This window comes from Ambystoma mexicanum, chromosome 1q, assembly GCF_040938575.1.
Source record: "Ambystoma mexicanum isolate Mex_15411 chromosome 1q, UKY_AmexF1_1, whole genome shotgun sequence".
Taxonomy (NCBI): Eukaryota; Metazoa; Chordata; class Amphibia; order Caudata; family Ambystomatidae; genus Ambystoma; species Ambystoma mexicanum.
In genome coordinates, this window is record NC_090922.1 from 1,421,308,833 (window position 1) to 1,421,330,645 (window position 21,813).

General features: G+C 45.2%; 1 long non-coding RNA gene across 1 annotated transcript in view; it reads right to left on the minus strand.

Annotated features, from left to right (window-relative positions):
- The window catches only part of LOC138548634 (uncharacterized), a 226,044-nt gene extending 212,051 nt beyond the window's left edge, over positions 1 to 13,993 (minus strand). Inside the window, exons 1-2 of the long non-coding RNA XR_011292433.1 lie at positions 13,686 to 13,993; positions 11,850 to 11,911 (exon numbers count right to left, since the gene is read on the minus strand). This is a non-coding gene — a long non-coding RNA (uncharacterized lncRNA). The remainder of the gene's footprint in view (positions 1 to 11,849; positions 11,912 to 13,685) is intronic.
- Between the last annotated feature and the right edge of the window lie 7,820 nt (positions 13,994 to 21,813).

Sequence of the window (21,813 nt, forward strand, 5' to 3'; positions counted from 1 at the left end):
TGCATTTCCTTTGGGAAAAGTGAACTTCGGTATTGTGCAAGGGAGGACATTATCTATAGCATTGTTGCATGATATGCTTAACAAGTGTTACAACAAGGATGAAATGGGGAGATTTAATAACAAGGCAGTTTCTGGAAAAGGCTGGGGAAGGCTAGGAGGAACGGAAAAAAGTCAGTCGCAAGTCAGTGTACCCTGCTCAGCCGCTTATCTCACAAAATGAATATGGTTCTGGTTGAAACTATTATCTGACATGATGTTATGACTGGTCTATGCCTCCAGAAGGTTGGTAGGGATTGGGAATAGTCAGCTTCATGTTAGATGTACCTAAATCATCTTTTAAACTGTCTTGCTCTTGTTCAATTAATGTGGTTGGGTAATTTGGGCAATATTTCTTAAAAATGTCAACCGACCGTTCTGTTATTGGTGTGTGCTTTATACAGTGGTTGAAGAATCACGCTCAACTTTTCTCCTGATGCATTTCTTTTGGAATGTTGGCTTGGTGGGTTAAGGTGCTGTCTGCTGTGATTTGTGTGGAACCTGCTAGATCTCTTCTGCAGGTTCTGAACCCTCTGAGATATTCTAAGGATTTACTAACTTTGAAAGTTTAAAATAAAGCTTGCAGGACTAATGTTACAGCTGCTTTTAATACTAATAACATGTTTTTTTTAATGAAATGAGCAGTGTGGTCTTTTGATCTGGCAGGATAGATAAGTGGGTTAAATGAAGCTTGATAAAGACCTGCCTAATCTCCACGATTGGGCCGGAGACTCTGGAATTTTTGAAACTTTCTCCCATGAGAGAGAAACACCTACAGATTTCTGGTGGGCACAGCCGTCTCTGTGGGAGCAGGAGAAAAAAAAATCAATTCAGCTTGGATCTCCTACTGGGAATCAAAACTGTGCCATGAACAGTGTCAACAGACCAGTGAGAGGAATGCTCCTATATCACCCATACAATAGGAGGCCAAGTCCCCAAGTGGTGGACTGGTCTCAAATCCCAGCTTCTGTTTTAACTAAAGTGGTTGACCCTTGGCAAATTAATTTATCCTGCTGTGCCTTATCTGTGGCACATCAAATTAAAACTACATAGGCCCTGTTTGTCATCAGAGGATTTAATATGTTTACATTTATATTTTCCCTGATGAAATTAATAAAAAGTGAGGGCTACAAATTCATATTGTCACTTGTTTTTATTCATCAAAATGTTGGTGTGAGTGAGTGTGTGTGTGTGCATGTGTTGTTATGCCCACCATTTTTAAGTCAATGCCAGAATGTTTAATATCTAGGAGTGGTGTTAGGTGCGTGCCGCAAATAGCAGGCATTTCAGAGTTTTTCATTTCAACTGTAGACCGGTCGGCATTGACATAGTTGCAGTGGTGGAAATGGAAAAAATGTGGTGGGGGATAACACAAGACCCGGGTGGGCGAGGAGTTGGGGAAGAGGGGGCGTGGTCTAGAGGGGGCGGGGTTGGTAGTGGCCAGCCGATCAGATAAATACTTTAAAAAAAAAAGAAAAAAAAGCACCCACAAAGACAACATTGCCTTTTACCACAGGGCTTTAAGTGGGACGGGGCTCCGAAATTTCAATTTGAGGCGGGGCCCTGTGGGCCCACTGATCTCCCCTGCCAGCCCCGGCCACTACACGAAAAGGATTTTTTTCTGAAGCCTCAAGCTCTCGCTCGTGTGCGAAAGCTTCAGGCTCCAGAAAAAAATGCCTTTCAGCCATAATGGTGGCGCCGCACCTGCGAGGCATTCCTTTAAGCAGGAGATGCCCGTGGGCCGGTGCCACCATTGTGGAGAGAAACGTGAGGCCACTGGAAGCTGAGGCCGTTTTCCTGAAGACTGAAACTCCGTGAGTTTCACTCTTCAGGAAAACAGCCTCAGCTTCCAGCGGCCTCACCCTTTGAGCCTTAATGGTGACGCTGCCCCTCCCCAGCTGCCGAGGGGAAGCGTCAACATTAAGGCTGAATAGGCGAGGCGCTGTCCCTTGCCAGGCAAGCCTATAGAAAGTAAATGCAGAGATCAGCACCCTCTCCCCCATGGGAGAGGGTGTTGATCAATACAAAAGGATGCCTGGCAGGGGTGCCAGTTGCCCATTGAGCCGGGGCTCTTCAGGGGGGTGTGGCCTAACGGGCCAGCACGACGCCTGCAGTTAGGCCAGGCCCCCTTGATGAGCCCTGGCTCATTTTGTTGTGCCAAAAAAAGAAAAGAAAAAAAACGACCGCGAGGGAAGCATTGCCTTTTATGCGGCTCTGGCACTGGTGTGTAAAGCACAATGCTCGCTACATGTACAACTGATTCCTTTCAGTTGTACATGTAGTGAGCATTGTGCATTACACATCAGTGCCAAAGCCGCGGTAAACGGCAATGCTGCCGTCGCGGACGCTTTTTTTTTTTGCTTTCTTTTTTCCTGCGCGGTTCATGGGCTTGGGCGGCTGACTCTGGCTGGATCCCGAGATCCGGCTACACATCTGGTGCCGGATCTCGGATCCGCCGAGAGCCGGCCCAATGACCAGCACTGCATAGTTGGATTAATCTTTGTCAGAACCAGCTCAGCTTTTCATCATTCAAGGGTATATGAATGCATAGTATGTAATTGTGTGAAATGTCCTTTCGTCCTTACGTAATTATTTTTTAGTTTAATAACCCAGATTGCATTTTTTTTAAAACGGATATAGGTCAGTTCAAAACATGACTGCTAATGTGTTTTTTTTTTTAATTTCCCCTTGCTATTATACTACACCTTTTGAATCTAGGAAAATGGAGGGTCAAGGAGTGGGGCTTCTAAAATGTGGGTGTGGCTTCAAGTCTGGTTCTTGCTTCAAACAAAAGAGGCAACCCTAACTGAATCACCATCTGTGGGTTCCAAGTCTGGCGTGGTTCTCATACCTGGAGTACCCTCCCTTCACACGGCACCGGCCATCAGCGCTGCATGAGTGCTCTGGCGCGCTCTCTCGCTCAGGCACTCTGTCTTTAATGATGGCATATGACACTAACACTCCCTTGCAGCGCAGACTCCTAGGCCCACAACGCAGGCCCTTTCGGCTGCCTAAAAGGAAGATGGCCCCACCTATTCCAAAGGACATAACAACGTTTCATAGGGCCCCTGAGGGGTCACTGCATGCACACACTGATGTACATGACGGTCAACTCGCCCGTTTTTGGCAGGTGATACCTGGACATACCTGCCTATATTTCAAAAAAGAAAACCGGAGATATCCGTCACAGGACGCCCCGCCCACAGCCACGCCCTATTTTGCCAACCAGCACCGCCCACTTTTAGGGAGTGTTCTATGCCTCAGCCCTGCACATTTACATCAATTGAGAAAACACACAGCGTCTTCGCTGCAGCTCCCCTTTACCTTTAACATTGTCTGTCACGTGCAAAGAAGCTGCAAGATCACTCCGATTTTACAGATTCAAGTTGCCTTTTACTGAACATCTAGAACCCGGAGACTCCATGCTCTTCCCTGGAGACCCGGAGAAGAGCTTGGAAACCCTGAGTCTCCGGGAGAAAACCGGAGACTAGGCAGGTATGCACTCGGAATAGAGACAGAACCCAGATCGCCAATCCCCTTGCCCGTTCATAGGCCTCAATGGAGGGCTCACCCTCAAAAGCCCAGTCTTCGGTTGTCACCCGTTTGAAAAGGTTGATCTGTATGGATGTAGCTTATGGTCCCAAATGGCTGAACAACAAACCAAACTAAAACTAAGGAAAGAAAGCAATCACCTAGACTGCAAACAGAACCCAAAGAGCAACACAGGCAGCCTTCCAGAAATAGTGAGGCATTTCGAAAAACACAGGCTACCGAAAAAGGCAATTTGAGGCTGCAGTGTGGCCAATCAAGAAAGAGATGCCTGCGCCTGGCAACACACACTCATTACGAGCTTGGCAGTTGGGGAAAAAAGTAGAGGTTTTTTCGTTATCTTCATTTTCCCTGCACGGCCAAATTACACTTTTTGGTGGAATTATTGAGTGGTAATTCGGCAGATTTTTGGAGGAAAAAAAAAGGGTACAGGAGGTGAATCCTCTACTTTTCATCCAAAGATTGGCAGAATTCCCACTCTGTAATTCTGCAGGTGGTAATTCTGCCAGAAATCCCCAATGAAGTCCTATGGATTTTATAAAATATGGAGTACACTGCATGCCACCACTTGCAATCCTGTGGTAATCCCACGGGACCAAGTGGCGGCAACGATAATTCCATTTGGTGGCATTCCAGTGGATTTACCACCAGAATAACACACTTAAAGCCTTTTCACAAGCCAGGCAGCACCTAAAGGCGAGACATGGACATAAGATGGGGGTCTGCAACATTTGGCTCTCCAGATGTTTTGGACTATAAATTCCATCAGACTTAGTAATAGGCAATTCGGAGGGTTCATGGGAGTTGTAGTCCAAAACAGCTGAAGAGCCGCAGGTTGCAGACCCTTGGTGTAGGCCTTTGCTCAAACACATAAAACAATGCAAAATGGTTGTCAATGAATCAATGGTCACATTTATTTACTATTTGGTTCAACGAAACAATTTTAGAAGGATTGGGACCGCTTCATGTCATTGATGAGTAGTGTCCAAGGCCCCGAAACACTTTCTATGCCCACGAAACGTGTTGGACTAATCAGGGCGGGTATTCCGGAATTATCAGATCCAGCAAATGAAGAAGCATATGAAGGCAGTCGCCAGAGCTCCAGGACCCACTCCTCCCCATACCAGGTGGGCAGCCCGGGTACTGTCCCCGCCTCTTGGCCTACAGGAGACCATACCACACCTTTACCCAAAGACAGGGGAAACACATCACCTGGATTACAAATCACCCACATTATGGCACTTCTGTGTAACCCAAACTATCATGGGCCCCATTCCTACCAACCCTCAACAATCCATAACTGCAGAAATCATATCAAGTCAATGAACAGAATATGCAGCTTAACAATTACAAGGTAACACACAGTACACTTCCACTTTTTCAGCAGATGAAAACATACAATTCAGAATAATACATAGGAAAAACAAAAGAATTTTGCATTACAAATTTCAAACAAACATCATTTTGCAATATTTCTAACAGTAACAAAGCAAAATCCGGCTCTGAGGGGGCACGGCGAAGCAGGAAAAAGAGGCACCTGCTGATCCTACTGTGAGCTATCCCCTAAAGACACTCCCTCATCTATAATGAAGCAATTCCCGGGGGATATTCCCCCAAATGACCATACGTTATGATGCAGGTGATGCGAAGGCCACACTCTGTGGCCACTAATGGCCACAGCCCTGTATGCCATGTTGTCTACTCAAAACCCTAGGTACCGCTTGAGGCTGCATGGGCTCCAGGATATCAGACAGGCCGGTGCATACTGTGACCAGAAATCACACGCTTGGCCTCACAAACAAAAGAAAGGAACATACAGTATACACGGAACAAGCATTGGCAATGCCAACAGTTTGGGCTTTTGTGTAGGCATGGGAAAGGCACTTGCCAGGCCCTGCTGTAGTGGTATTAACTGACTATAGATGGCGGCCGGTGCAAAATGGTGCGAGCACCTGTGCATCTAAAAGCAGATCCTGGCAAATGCCTTATACTTATACACAAGCCAAAACTGACTGGACTTGTTTTTAACAGGACTTCAGTGAAGGACAAACATAGTGCTTATGAATAGAGTGGCTGAAGGCAGACCTGGCTAAGATATTTTTATTACACCAATAGTGCATTTACATATCTAATTAAGTCATTACCTCTCTGAAAATTGCTTTGAAAAAACACTGGGAGGGGCTTTGATTGCACAGTTTGATAGTAAATCTTGATAAAAGCGAGATTAAAGAGTTCCCATGAGGAGGTGTTTCGAGGGCGGTAGGGGCAGGAACTGGGTGAGAATGGCTATAGGGATTAGTATGGCTATGGGCAGCCACTGGGTGGGCAAATAACCAAATAACACCTACAATCTTTGTGACCCTCCTCATATGCCATGCTCCCCTGCCTATATTCTAATGCAAGAGTTTCAACTAAAGCGCCAGCTAATAACCAAAACTGAAAAAAAGGATTCAATGCAGCTCAGATATCAATACACATCATCTAGAGGCTGGCTCTGTCGCAGTTCCATGAAACTACGCTCTATCATGCGGCCTTCAGGGAGTCCCGACCCGTTCATTGTCAAGCTTACAAAAAGATCACACAATGAGGGCTTCAGAAGCAGTTTCAGGCCACACAATTAGGGCCCCAGACATGGGTGTAATGTTAGGGGGCGAAGGGGTGTTTGTCCCCCCAGCCCTCAACTTTTATGGCACACCATTTTGTCCCCATTCATTTGGCTGGGGCACCTTTTCTTCAGATGTCATGTTCCGCTCCCCCCTCCCTCACCCGACATTTTCAGCAAAGTTACTCCACTGGCCGCAGAAGCAGTTTTTCAGGCAACACGTGGCACCCCGGAAATGAAAAACTCCCCAAATCTCCATGGGAGGCTTCAGGAGAGAGGAACTGGGCACACATCTCTGATGGAAGCAAATACCCCCCCACGTGGCCACATAAGAAGAAAGAGGCCTGCACTTAGCCTGTGCAGAATAGACAGCCCACACAGCATCTTACCTCCTCAGAAAAGCAGAGCTCAACCTCACATAGAGAAAATCGGCTCTCATCCAAACTCCGGCAATGATTAGTCAGGCCTGCATTTGACCCATGAAGCAACATTGTGTGCGTTCCATGTGACATGTTGGAACGAAGCCATCCTTGGCTGAAAGAAAGAGCTTCTCACCTTGTATAACTTTGGAGAAGAAAATCATACAACCCCTTTCGTCAATAAAGGTCATAACAGAAACACAGGATTCGGGGACATCATTTGTGTTTTTCCAGGGGTAGTTGCTACCCCGGGTGACTCCATTATGACACCTAGTAGCGGCTCTGCAACTCCTGAAAGCAGATTTAAACAGAAAAAAAGTATCTTCAAACCCCCGTTTTCTTTTTAAAGCAATTGTTGTCCCCTTCCCAGAACTCCTAAGCAGCCTTCATTTAGTTACTAAATGCCTGGGGCAGAGACAAGGAGTAAGGACTTCAGTGGCCACGTTCACACTGTGTGAAGCTTAAGTGGGCGCTATGGCTGCTGCCAGGAGCGGGAGCCTCAGCTATGGCACTTCAGTAAGGTAAGTGCTGGCTACTGGTAGTTGGTGGCTAATTGGCAAATGCAGGACAACAATGCGTATGTGTGTGAAGCGAGACAACGCCGCAGAGAAACACAGGTTCGAATCCCGGTCATGGGCGGAGCCAGCATCAACATTGTGGGGGGGTTGAATCAAAGTTTTTTTTAAATGTGGGGAGGGGCACACGTAATTATCAGTAGTGAGTGCAAGTCCACCAATGGTTGTACCTTCGCAAAATAAAATTCATAGGTGACAAATTACTGTGGGCACATTGTCTACAGCTGATGCAGTAGAGACAGTACCACAAAATGTGGCAAGTCTGGCTTGCCTACACTTGCTTCTGCAATTTCCACTGTCTCCTGATTTGCCAGCAGCCATCATTAATGGTCACCGTCGTTGGCTGATTTGCCCTGGCTCGTAGTGTTGCCTTTTCTGTGGGTCTCTGTTTTCCCCGGACTTTCGTCTGACTCTGTGTATGTTCTGGTTTTGGTTATCCAATGGTATGTATCTGAATTGTGCCTGCTCTCAAGTGACCTAAGAAAAATTGAGAACAACAGTGATGCATTGGGGTTAGGTTAAGTAATTTGCTTTGGAAATTAAAACAAAATTAGAATTTATCAAGCTGATTATTGGCCCAGCATTCCAAACAAAAATGGACCCGATACTGAATCTTAGGAAAGAATTTGAAAAGATTTTTTAAAAAGCTATGTTGCCCCTTCAGAAGGGAATCTCTTAATTACATTCTCTGTATTTGAACATGTTTTTCTGAAAAAAAAACTACAAATCTTTAGCAGAGTCTATGTCGACATTATCAAATGGACGGTGTGACATGGGAGTTAAGGATTTCCCTCACTGCCCCAGTGAGCAACCTAAAAGTTTCAAGACTTCATACCTGCCCCATGAAAACTTGTGATAGTCACATATTTGTAGTCATTTTTCAGTACGGGCAGCAGCTTTCAAGGCGTAATATTTGTAGTTTAACAGTCTCGTCTCAAATATGCATGCCAAACCATTTAGTTGTACTACTTTCAAGACTTAATGCATTCCAGGGTCTTAGCAAAATACATAAGTGGAACGGTAAAAGTCAGACAGAGTTAGAAAAAGCCCAAAAGATAAGGGGAGTATCGGCCGCTTTTACTCCCCGTAAAAAACGTAGTAAAATACACTGAACAAAAAAGAAATGTAGAATCTTGCGCCCCTTCTTTCACCCTCACAGCTCCATGGATATGTTTGGACCGGTAGTACACGTAGTACCACAGGAAGAAACTACTATTTAAACTGCCTGATTGTAAGAAGCATAGCCCTCTTTGCTGCTGTGACAGGAGGTATTCCAACAACGCAGGAGAAAATGGTGCCTAGACAGCGACCAAGCGCTAGATAGCATGGCTGATGCGCAAAATAAGGTATACGTGATTGGGCTTACCTTAGGGTGTAGATGACTGGTAAACGAAGGCAGGACAATGTGAGCATTACCAAAGCTGTGTATTCTGCCTTTGTGGCGGAGACAGGCTGAGACGAAACTCAGCAGCCTTTTGTAGAGGAGGAGCCAAGTGCCTCTACCAGAAGTCCCGCCCCCATTCTACCTACATGTTGGTAACCGGAAATTGCGATATGCGCAACCCCAGTGATGGTACCTATACCGCAAAGAGTCCTTGAAACAAGGCATCCATTGAGAAAACCCTACATGATGTATCCGCGAAGAAATGACAGTCTCCTGAAGGAAGTTCCGGAAGAAGTGTGAAGATGAGTGAAAGAGAAGACTGGTGACGTCACATGAAGCAGAAATGACGCACCCAGAAGAGATGCCAATGAAGAAGGTGAATAGAACTTATAGAATCTGATGGCGAAGTAAAGAATTGAGCAACATTTCATGAGCAAAATGAAAATTGCACATACGGGAGAAGCACTGAAGAAAATGCAAAGCCGTTTTGTAATTATACAGATGCAGTAACGCAAGTAGAACTAAGTAATCATAAGGCTGGCTAGACATAGTGAAAAGACTGCAGGCGGTGCCACCAATGTATATATATATATGTGTGTATAGAATCTGGATGTTCTACGATGCATTTTAGCAAACTTGGACCCTGTGAATAAAAGGGCTGAAAGTGTGGCGCAGTAGAATAAAATAGCTGACGGTGAAGAAATATTCGAGAAGGCTTGTCTGGCCCTGTGTCAAAAGTTGGCGCCGCCAAGAACTTGGTTATCAAATCGAGAAGATACAATGAACGTGAGTAGCGAGCCATGCTCCTGTTTGCGGTCTAATGGAAAAACACTAGAAGTGCCTGGTGCCAGCCGGTCAGATAGGACAGCGAGTAGAACGCTCACTTTGATGTCGTGCAGAACCTGTTGACACAAGTTCGAATCCCGGCAAGACCAAACTCAGCCTTTCATCCTTCTGAAGTCGATAAATGAGCACCACACACTGTAGGTAATAATAAGCAGCACTCAGATACCTGAGAGTTTGTAGCGCTATATAAATGCCAAATTATTATTGATCATTTAATAGTATTAAATACAACAAAGAAGCCCAAAACATGCTCTCTTGTAACATGGTCGGATGAAAATAGACACAGTGATCCTTTGCTGGGCCTAGTTCAAAGAACTAATTGAATGGCAGACTAATTGGGTGGGGAGGCATGACCAAGCCAACCCTCCAGCACCTGGGGTCCTAGCTTGCGTGCTGCTAGTGAGTGGAATATTCCAGAAGGGTACCAGCATGCCAACCAGTTATAGAGGGCCACGTAGCAAAGAGCCCTATAGTTTGAGCGGCCAATGAAGCGTTTTGTATTAGTATGACACGGAAGATGACTTGCAATAGGGTTGGGCATAGCTGTCCACCTGAACTTAGAGACCCAATCACAGTCTAGCCCCCCACAGAAAGTATACTTAGATGTTCTCTTTAAACCTATCACATCCCATGTAGGTCTTCTTATTTTGTCACGTAGTATCACATCACTCATGATCAAGTTTTTACTATAAATGTGTGTTTTTTCATGTGAATCATTGAGAGACTTATGACTGTGTGGCGTCCGTTGATGCCTGTTTTAATCCCTGTTTTAGATAATTGCAATTAAAACTGTTGTGCTTTTGCCAACTTCCTGATTCGGTCTGATTATTACCTATGCTGAAACGATATGAAAATACTTAAGAATGACGATGTAACTGAAGCACTAAGAAACATGTACTCCATGATGCAGTACCAAGCACAGAAAGAAGAATGAATTGACTCACTGGTCAATATCTGTAAATACTCTGAAATACAAGGTAGAAATAATACATAGAAGCTTGCTTATGAGAGGTATATATTCAATGTTTAGCACGACCATCAGAAGAAGATGGACAATGGCTCATGTCAATCAATCCAGCGACCTCAAAATACATGCCCAAGAGGATCTTAAAATGGAAAGATGATGAAGAAGTTGTATCCACTTGAAAAATATAGGCGTACATTGGCTTGGAACCAAGAATGCTATTCTGAGAGATGAAGGATAAGCACAAAGGGATTCTAACGATCAGACCATGTGCAAGGACATATTTCCCAAATATTAGGTGGAACAAGAACATTTACGGATGCTGTGACGAAGTGGCCAATTATCCTTTCTCAATTAAACATACAGAAAGCCCTGTTTTATAATGTTTGCATACAGAAATAGGAAGTGCAGTCCTTTTGTAATGTTTACATACAGAAAGCCTAATGTAGGTACTTTCTTCTAATGAGCTTGTCTTGTCGTTGCTAGGAGACAAGAGACGGAGCAGAAGAGGGGGAGTTGGACCGTTTCAGCTGGGCGTATTAGAGGTGTTTTTTTTTAAAGAGCTTGACAGATCTCAGCTGTCAGGGTGATTGCGCCGAGGCGCTCCGGAGAAGAAGTTTCAGATTTTAAAAACGTGGCGATCATTATTGCTGAGACAAGGCAGTGATTAATTGTGCCGTTGCACTCATCTAAAAAGAGGGGCGTAAATACGAGGCGACCGTTGTTGCCGCATGGGAACCGTGAGTACCTACAACAAAGCCCTGAAGGGAAGCGAAGTGTCATTTAAACAATGAGGCGATCATTATCGCCAGTGGCTGAATGAAAATGCTGACATCTGAAGAGACGGAGTTGGGCTATTAAATGAAAGGCAAACGTGTTGCCGCTTGAACTGTGAGGGGAAAAACTGGCGCCGTTGCGCTTGGAGGAGGGGACGTGTTATGAGAACCAGGCGATCGTTGACGCCGTATGAACTTTGAGAAAACTGGCGCCGTTGCGCTTTCAGATAGGGAAGTTTAATAGGGAAAAGGCGATCGTTGTTGCCGTGTGAAGTTTAAGTGAAAGTGCTGTTGCGCTACGAACAAGCCTGCAAGCCCTAATAAATTACAGAGTTGAGTGTTGTTGGAGGAAGTGGACTAACCCTATACAGGGGAACAGGAGTCTGACATAGAGACAGAAGAACAACCTCAATAAGTGGGATGCTATTTGAAGAGGAGTTATTAAAAAGTTCTTGTCTGCAATAAAGAAAGGAGCTTAGATGTTAAGAGTGCCCATATGCATAATCTGAAAATAGGAGAATGAATAGGAGAATAGGAGAACAGACTGAAAGAGCAAGATCAGAAATAAAGAAAGGAATTGAGAGAAAGGATCAGGGGAAAATAGAAATACATTTAGAGACTGTTAAAAGTAAAGGAAGAGAAAAGGAGAAGAAAACAGGGAAAAGGAAAAGACATTAAAGAACTACATTAACCCTTACCTGAACGTATCCTCGAATGACATCCTGTTACAGAAACTGGAGAGACGGAGAGAAGGCATATCCTTTACCAATAAACCGAAAAAAAAGAGAAAGTATATATTAATAAAAGAATTGGGTTCTCTTCGTAATCCATACAAACTACTTATTGGCTCAGAGTCTTATTTACTCAATATTCAACTGTACTGTTACATTGCCAAATATTGGACAATTAAAGGGCAGGGCGTTTATGTGGGATAGAGTGAGCAAGTCTCTAAAGGCCAAGTTTAATTGACACAAATGGTGTTAAATGCAACGTCGATTTGGGAAATTTCATGGTCTAGTAACACGTGACGAAGACTCACAAACAAGGGATATTAATTAAGACTGAAGCTAAGATAATGGTGTACCTACACTTCATCGAATGTCCCGAGACAGTGCAGGTTGGCAATGTCAGCCTTCAAACAGAAGACACTGGTTTCAGGCCTACCGGTGAGAGAGGGTAGACTAATTGGGAAAACAAGGGGGATGCTGATGCATCTCCAAGCTTCTGGGTTTCGTTTCTATGTACGTGCTGCTAGCAAGCCACATTTCCAAGGTTAGATTTAGGTTGCTACCCAATTAAAATAGCCTGCCATGCACTTTTCCACATAATGTCGCCAAGTATTATTCCGCTGCCATATTCTCTGCTATGATGAGTACATTACACCACGTGTTTAGAAGTAGCTCAGGGTATGTCTCACAGACAAGAGACAGCCAATGAGGGACTAACACACACATTTCCTATACATAGACATGTTTCCCTAATTCAATCCCACCCCTCGATAGGTTTTGTGGTATGTCAACATAGGATGATGCCACAGATGACACATCTAGCATTATATAAACTGAGTATCATCAAAAAGACATTGTCATCCTGCATGACTCAACTTGATGAGTTTTTATTCACCCTGCTCTCCTTTGAGATTAAAGCAGTATTTGACCATCTCCTTTGAGTCTGTCTGGTTATTTGGTCTGAGATATATTATTGGTAATTCCATCTAGCACACAAATGCTTCAAGGTACTAGAGCACAGATGGCTAAAGGAATGTCGAAATTCTCAGTTCCTTCTCAAGTGTAAGAAGTATTCAAGAACATTGTTTGTTTGTTTTTTTAATTATTTATATTGCGCGCCAGACCCAAGAGTATTAGGGCGCGAAGGCATAAAGAGGGTTGTTAAGTTTATGTTACATAGTAAACAGGATTAAGTGCAGCTATGGTAACACTGCTGTGTGCATGAACAACAGGCAAGGCGGATAGGTATATACAATAATACAAAGAATATCTGTGAGACACATATATATAACAAAAGCAGTGATGGTCACTGTGATAGAGCGGGTAGAGAAGAGTCAGACACAGTACGTTTTCAATTAAACTGTTTTTATTAATTAACTCCTTTCTTTTCCATTTAGCTTTATAACAGTAATATTCAACAGCTCAAGGGGTCTTTTCTGGAACTGTAATTTCTCTGGCACCTTTCCTTTGTACTGAAATACTGTCCATTAGACCAACAGTTCCAAGTGTAGAGACCCTTCTCCTTACTTGGTCGAACCTAAGGCTTTCAAAGAGCAGATTTGTCTTTTGAGAGTCTTTCTTACTTTCTCAACCGTAGCTTGTCTAGCATTGTATCATTTGGGTTTTTATACGGTAAGATAGCTTATACGTTCTTTTCTACGTATCACTTCCTTCAGGCATAGCATCAGTAATAAAGTCTCTATGCTCTGCGGGTGGAACCCTTTTCCCCTGAATCTGCGTATCTGATGTTAGGTTAAAATTTTTGAGTCCGTACCCCCTCTGTTTAATTCGAATTCTACTTCTCACCTCTTCGTATGACATCTGTACTCCTTCGTTCGCTGATAGGGAGCGGCGTCTCCTCACGTATTATTCTGTTAGTCCAGGTCCTGCGGACCCTTCAGGCGACGCACTCTGGAGCTCGGCTGAGGCTCTTCAAGGCTCAGCTGTTTGCTCGTAATCAAGCCCCGCACCCGCAACGGTGGGGGCTAGAGCTGCTCGCAGCTTCTCCTCTCAGCTGATCCGAGAGCTCCAGCCGCGTCTCGGATGACAGGTCCTCACTCAGAAGCGTCGGATTAAGCTACGCACCAACTTCGGCGTTCTCCCCAGCTGTTCATTTGCCTCCAGTTATGTCTCGCCGACAGTCTTGCCTGGGACCTGTGCTACTCCCAGTCTTCGCACCATTCAGTCTGTCCCTTTCTCTCGACCAAGTTGTCAGATGTTCGGGTCATCTGGAGTTTGAAGCTTTGTAGTTAACCGCTTCCTGCTCTCTCTCCATCTCACTTCTCAATGCTTATTCACTATACTATAACTTCACGAGGTGCTCAATAGGAGCAAACCTCGCCTTAACTCTGGGCAGCAGATTTATTCAGTAGGCCCACTCATAAACTGTCTCTTCTTCTGAAGGGCCCCTTTCTCCTTCGCACTTCTCCGTGTCCTGCCAAATCAAACAAAAAAAACAAAACATCACAAGTCCAGTATTAAAGCAAAGCACCTCACTCTTTCTCTCATTGGAGCACTTGCTTGTCTGTCAACCAGGAAGGCCCTCCCTCCAAGACCTTTTATGACATCAGCCCTGCAGTTCACTCTTCCTGGAAACATAGGGATTTGATGGCCTTTCACATATTCAATTGACCCTGATGTGCCTTAGCTCCCTCTGGCTCATCACAGTCACATATATACAATAAATGCTAGGAGGTTGCAAGTGAAGTAAGGTTGCCAGAAAAACTGATGAGTCAATATGGAACCTTAATAGAGTGTGTTTTATAGAAAGGTATGTGGTAGCGTACAAGCGAGCAAAAGAAATAAAGTGGTGATCAGCTGAGAGGTAGAGAGGGTGAGTGGGAGGATAGGAGACAGTGATCACTCCAGGAGAGGGGAGTGGAGACAGGGACAGAGAGGGGAAGATCAGAGGAGATCAGTGCATCAACAGTGTGCCCTGCAGAGTGAGTTGGGCCGGAGGGGAGAATGGTGAGTGAGAGAGAGTCGCAGAGGTCACGAAAGTGTCCAGAGGGAGGACAGGAGGCGTCCAGGTGGATGTTGAAGTCGTCAAGAAAGATGAGTTGAGTGGTTGAGGCCAAGAGAGAGGAGGAGAGGTCCGCCCACTCGGAGAGGAAGGAGGAAACCTGACCAGGTGGCCGATAGATTGTGGCCACAGTAAGGGAATGGTTAGGAGACAGAGAGAGCCGGCAGACAAGGCATTCAAAAGAGGAGTAGGTCTGCGTAGGAGTGACAGAGGCAGGAATCCACTCAGGGAAGTTAAGGGCAACACCCCCACCAGAGCGGTTGGGCCTAGGCACAGAGAGGATATTGTAGCCATCCGGTAGGAGCGTGTCAAAGCTGGTGACAGAGCTGGCCATGAACCATGTCTCAGTGAGACAGAGGACATCAAGGTCAAGTTCTTCAAGGAGGCGGCAGATGTCAGAGGAATGTTTGACAGCAGAGCGAGAGTTAAGAGTGGCAATGTGGAGAACGTTGCCATCCTTGAAGGACTTCCGGGGAGGGGTACAGATCAGAGGTACGCCCTGCGGAGGTATAGAAGGAGCCCACAAGGGAGCGGAGAGGGGGAAGGCAAGGTAGCCGAGGAAAGGGGAGAGGGTACAGCAGGGGAAGAAAGGAAGTTGATGAGGCGTGGGAAGAGTCTATTAAAGAGGTGAAGGTTGGCCTGAGGGCCTTGGACCAAGACGGTCCCTTTAGAGTAAATATTAATGATGACCTTAGAGGAGTGGAAGGAGGCCAAGAGGACATCCCAGCGTGTGCTACCATTAATGGGAGTAGAGGAGAAAGGAGCGAGCACCAAGACCATATGAAGGGTCCATAGGTCAGGTGAAGGCACGACGATGAGGATGTCGGTGAGAGTTTCCATGGCGGAGGCACTGGTGTAGGTATCAGCGATAGGGAGGCCTGGATTGGAGACCAGGATGTCCTTTTTAAACTTTCTCCTACCAGATTTAGTGAGGAGAGAAGGATAGTCAATAGAGAAGCAGTTAGAGAAGATAGGAGAGATAGAGAGCACCATAGAGTAGGTGGGATAGGAGGGGGGGGCAGGAGAGAGGTGAAGGCACCGGCGGAAGCGATTGGACAAGAGAGTGAAAGGCAAACCAGTTGCTCAGTAGAACAGACTCACTCAGGCTAAGAGTACACAATGCTCAAGTGTAGAAGCAGGGGAGGAGCCACCTAAGTTTGACAATCCTGAAGGTGGGAGAAAAGGCCTAATTCACACATCGCAAAGTTTTAAATACAGGTAAGTGCGTATTAAACAACCTGTGGTGAGACCACCTAAGTTTGAGAATCCTGAAGGGGGGAGAAAAGGCCTAGTTCACACAGTGCAAAGTTTTAAAATACAGGTACAGTGCGCAGTTAGACAAATGTGGAAAACGCAGCCATGTATAAGAGCCTGAGGGAGGGGAGGCAGGGAGGTGAGTGGGATCGACCAGGGGGACCAACTGCCAACTGGCGTCCCCTGTGGACACCTGCAGACACAATATGAGCTGCAACTGCCCTTTGCCTAAGGGACCCTTAGCCGTTTGGGGCAGCAGGGCAGGGGCTGCTCAGGAGGGTCAGTTAAGACCAGACAGCAGCCAGTAGGGAAGGGGAAAGGGGGGGATGGGCGGGCAGGGAGGACAGAGGGAATGGGTGACCAGGAAGTGGCTGCAGGGGGAGGGGAAAGGGGGAGAAAACACAACCCGCTTGGAGCACAATGCAGAAATCAATATAAAAATCAGGCAAACACTCACATGAGGCCCCCAAGGACCATGCAGGGGTCTCCAGCAGCTGGACCGCCGACGAGCTGCTAACACCTGCTCCGCACAGAAAGAGGCGAGCGGGGAGAGCAGCCGTCAGGTAGTCCAAGGGACACCGACACTCAGCCAATCAGAGGGGGGGTGGGCGGTCAGGGAGGCGGGAGGGAAGGGGTGACCAGGAAGTGGCTGCAGGGGGAGGGGGAGAAAACATTACGCGCTCGGAGCGCAATGCAGGAATCAATATAGAAATCAGGCAAAAACTCACATGAGGGCCCCCAAGGACCACGCAGGGGTCTCCGGAAGCTGGACCGCCGACGAGCTGCTAACACCCGCTCCACACAGAAAGACATGGAATGTCCCTCACTCAAACCTGACCAGTTGGAGACTTCATGCAGCAGGAGGAAGGTGGCCTATAAACTACAGAGGCCTCATACTTCTTATAGAGCTCTATCTGGAAGGTATTTTTGACCTGACGGTGGTCCTCAGTCTGTAGGCCCTTGGAGTGTGACAACATGATCATGCCCCCTTATTAGGAATGGGAAGACCACCTGACTGCTGCCGCATGGAATAGAAGTGAGGCACTAGGGGATGGAGCAAGCAGTTTAGTCCTGCATGGAATGTTGCCCAGTATCCACAATGGCAGCTGTGAGTTGGTCTCTCAAAAAAGATCTGCAAATCAATAAAATGTTATGTCTCATTAGGTCTTATTGGCTCAAAATGCCATACTTTCTTGAAAATTGTATAGTCAGAGGTCTTTAGCTGCTCCAACTGGCAAATTATCCCAGCAACCTTTGCCTATCCTTGCCTAAGACAAGAGATGAATGTTTCACCCACCCGTAGTCCTACATATGCAGATGGCACCAGAGTCAATCTAGAACAGAGAGATGCGATAGGGTTTTGGTCTTCAAACTCTAAGGCTTGCCACCTTGGGGGCCTGAAGGATGTCCACGGGGGCCACGGGGCTCTTCCAATAGGAGGTAAATGGGCTGCTATTATGTAAGCAGACATTGCAACTGATGGGGCCAGCAACAATCATTTTTCTCAAGGGGGGCTCAGCAATAACATTTTTACTCAAGGGGGTGCTCAGTATAAAAGAGTACAGGGCAAGGGATTCCGAAACAGGAAGTGAGCTGGTTTATCTTGCTCTGATGCTGTGTGGAGACAACCCAGACGCGGTAAAAAAAGAATACATGCCCTGTTCAGAAGCGACCAACAAGTATTTCTGGGTTACTTTATTCCGAAATGTAATCTCTCCTCGTCTTTAAGGCAGGCATACCCTAGTTCTTAAAATAACCTTCTTGTTGCGGGGGGGTGGGGGGGCGTCTGCATGTATTACGTGAAACTGTGATTGTACTTCATTAGTTAGGCTGCGAGGGTACACAGAGAGTGACTGAGGGAAAGTGTCTGGTGGGCTGCAGAACGGGCAGGTACAGCACAGTCTGCTTCAAATCTCGGTAGCGACAGAGCTGGCAGTCGCTTCCTGCGTGATGTCCTTGGCTGCCTAACTTTAGAACATTCCAGTCAACGTGTTGATGTGCAGTATGCAGCTGTTTCTCTGCGTCGAGGTCTGTCAAACCTTTTTACTTCAGCCGAAAGAAAAATCATCACGTTTTTTTAATGACTACAATTTATCACATTCACGCCTCAAACGCTGTGTCTCGTAAATCGTCAAGTCACATACAATTTTTTGTAAACTTTATCTTCATTAGTTTTCCTAAAATATTGCGAAACATTACCGAGAAGGTTAACCATAAGATCAATAATGAGGTGCAAATCAAAGCAAAGTGTCTAATCAGCACAAAGCAAGACACCACAATTATTACAACCAAGGTAGATTAGATCCTGCAAAGTGAGAACAAGGGCAGAACTAGATCATCCCGACACAGTAGAAGGAGATGAAAGAACGGAACTAAGTATCCCAGTTAATCCAACCTTATCGTGCTCAGAACCTCTGAAGCCAAGTCCATGTGTTGGTGGTATTGAGGGAATTCATTTTAACCCACTGCTGTAATCTTTTCCATTGCAAACCATTCCCAGACTCTTGCCCAACGACTGAGCTGTGACAAGACCTTGCAGTGACTTCCATAATTGTGCCCGGGTTAATTGTGGGGTGTACAATAGATAGGAAGTAAGCGTAGCTAGTCTCCCGCACAGTGGATATTGACCTTCTTTATCTCTAGCCACTACCACAATTACCCACAGTTATGCACATAGATTTTTTACATTATGGACCAGGTAGTAGGTTACTGGGTACTGTGATGAACCCGATGGAGTCATCCCTCATTTCCTGCCGATGACCTCCTCCCATGTAGCCAGGGGACGACAGCCACTACCTGATCCTGACCCTGGTGTTGGCTACATGAGGGAGGATCACATGGAGGGAGACATCCTGCGAGGAGTTGTCATGGCTTCATCTGGTGAGACATGGTATACCCAATTTTCATATGAAAATGAACCTCCCATTACTAATACCCTCATGGCCTATGGTTAAACGCCCACTCCTTCTACCATGAATAATAGAGAGATCACTCTTTCCTATTCCTCCTACCATTCATCCAAGAATCATTTTCCATTTAAAACTACTGAAAATGTCTATTCAAGACTTCCAAACCACCAATTCCAAAAGCCAGAGTTCATGTCTGAGTATGACCAGCGTACTGTGGTGACGGAGAAGAAGATTCGAGTAATGCAGAATGAGGAAAGTCCCAAACACAGTGAGCATTCTTCTGTTCACTCATACTTACCTGTGCCCAATAAGTTTAAAAGGCAAGTGACGCAGTACATTAGCATGTCTGCTGCTGGCGGGAGAGAAGAGCGTCTCTCTGCGAGGCTGAGCAGATTGCCGAAGGAGTACCGGGCTAGTGGAGCCAGGAGGCTCACCAGCGAACAAGGAGAAGTCTGCAGAGAAAGGAAGACACGCTGCGAGAACGCCAGGCGCTAGCGAGGGTTTCCTGGGTGTTCCCAGGTGATCAAGAGCAGTGCTTTACTTACCGGTTCCCGGAGCGAAGCAGACGCTGGAAGAGGAAGACGTGAGAACCGAAGAAACCAAACAGAGGCAGTCACGAGACAGAAGCAGTTGAAAGCGCTACTCTAGGTAGACTGTGGGAGCACACAATAACGCCATTGAAAACCAGTGAGTCTTCCCAGAAGCTCTGGGGACACTGGGGCATGTCATCAGGTATGCCGAAAGCAAAAAATGAAACACAATAAATATTTGATATGAAAAGGGTAAACAAGTCCTAAATAAAGCCCTTGGAAGAAGATAAAAGAAATTTGTGCGAATTAAGGAAAACCCAAGACCGGAATATATATCCTGAAGATATATTTGCAAACAAAGCTTGTTTACGAATATGGGAAAAGACAGTACGCCCATGTGAACTTAAGAAGTTCTGGCAGGAGAGTGCACCAAGCAACCATAACAGAGTGTGAACCTAAGAAATTCTGACAACAGAGTACATGCGGCAACTATCACCCGAATGTAAACCTAAGAAGTCCAGGCAGGGTAATACACCAGGAAACCATCATAAGAGTGTGATCATAAGAAAACCTGGCAGTAGAGTATACCAGGTATCCACCACAAGAGTGTGAATATGAGATGACCTGGCGTGAGAGTATACCAGGCAATCAGAACTGTGTTGTTTAATAAGAGTAAAGTACTGTGTTGACAAAGAGGTACTATTAAGGAACATCGGCACTAGGATTGTATGAACCAGAGCTTCAAGAGAGATAAAATTGCAAAGCCAAGACAATATTTTTATGTCACCATTGTTGTGGGTCAAGAAAGGCATAAGAAACTGTTGAATGTGAACTTCAGATATATTGTTGTGAGCCAAGAAAAGGTACAAGGAACTGTTGAATGTGAACCTTCAGAGTACCAAGAAGAATCCAGCAGAAGGGAATCATCCTCTGAAGCAAGGACCCATATCCTTGCAGAACGTTTATTTTGAAAACCAGTTTTCTTATTTTTTTGTACACTTTCCCAAACCTTCCAAGGTTAAAGTAATTTCCTGTTTCACCTTAGAGTTTAGTTTTAGTGTGAGGGTCAGAACAGAACTTTGGACAAAGGACAGTTTTACTTTGGACATTCTGACACCGACAAAGCCTTAGTTTTTGGTTTGGGTAGGGAAGTTCCTCTAAGAGCAGAGTCAGACTGGCATTTTCCCATCCCCTTTTTATTTTCAATAAAAGTCTTTAACCATAAACATGGCTAATTTGTGTCTTAGTTTCATTCCTGACTCCTCACGGCCCATTACATTGTTGACAGCTTTTGTATTCACTTTTTTGAGCAGGTTGGAGTTGTGGTTTAGTAGCTACATTGTTTGCTATAGAAACTGGAGCCAAGCATTTAAACATAGCCATATCTCCACTTGAGAGGATTCTTTTATCTGGGCAAAATAATTTCATTTGAAATTTCCATGCTTCAGTTATTACTACCGTAGAAAGCCTTATATTGAATCATCTATTCAATTAATTGGTCAATCACAGAATCTGATACTCTTCAATTTACTAGCCAAATTGGCAATAAATAAATTACCCTTAAAGAAGGAAAATGACAAAAACATACCCCTTCCTCAAGAAAATATACCTCTGTTTCATTTATAATGAAATCCGTCTGGACAATTGCAACATATACTATCCATGTAAAGAAATGTAACACAAACATTACACGGGCTATATTTTGTGACAGTATTTAGTAACAATAGTTGAATTGAACATCACATTAAGACATCCAACAAGTACATATGTTAGGTAAGGTTTATATCTTACCTATCTGGCCACAGTCAATTCATCCAGGCATAATCCTCAAGGTCGTTCCTCCTGTCTGAGACATAAGCAGTGCCTCAGAGGTCAATAGTATCTCCTACCATATTTACTATGCATAAGCTGTCTTTGGAAGGTCTACTGACACAGTGGGGAGGAGTGGGATGGTTTACATACACCAATATACTAATTACACACATCTCTATCTGAAAGTGTCATCCCCTGTTGATGTCCACCCCCTAAGGGATGGTCTCGACTGCCTCGAGGCCTGAATGGCCTGGGTTTTTCTAAAATGAAATCCCCAGGAGTTCCTTTTGATTTCATCTGGGAAAAAAGAGGAATTGATACATAGCTGTTTTTCTTGTGGGCTGCCACACCTTTGATCCAAAACTATCAGGTAGGGCGAGATCATTGAGTTTTTACTTAATTTCACT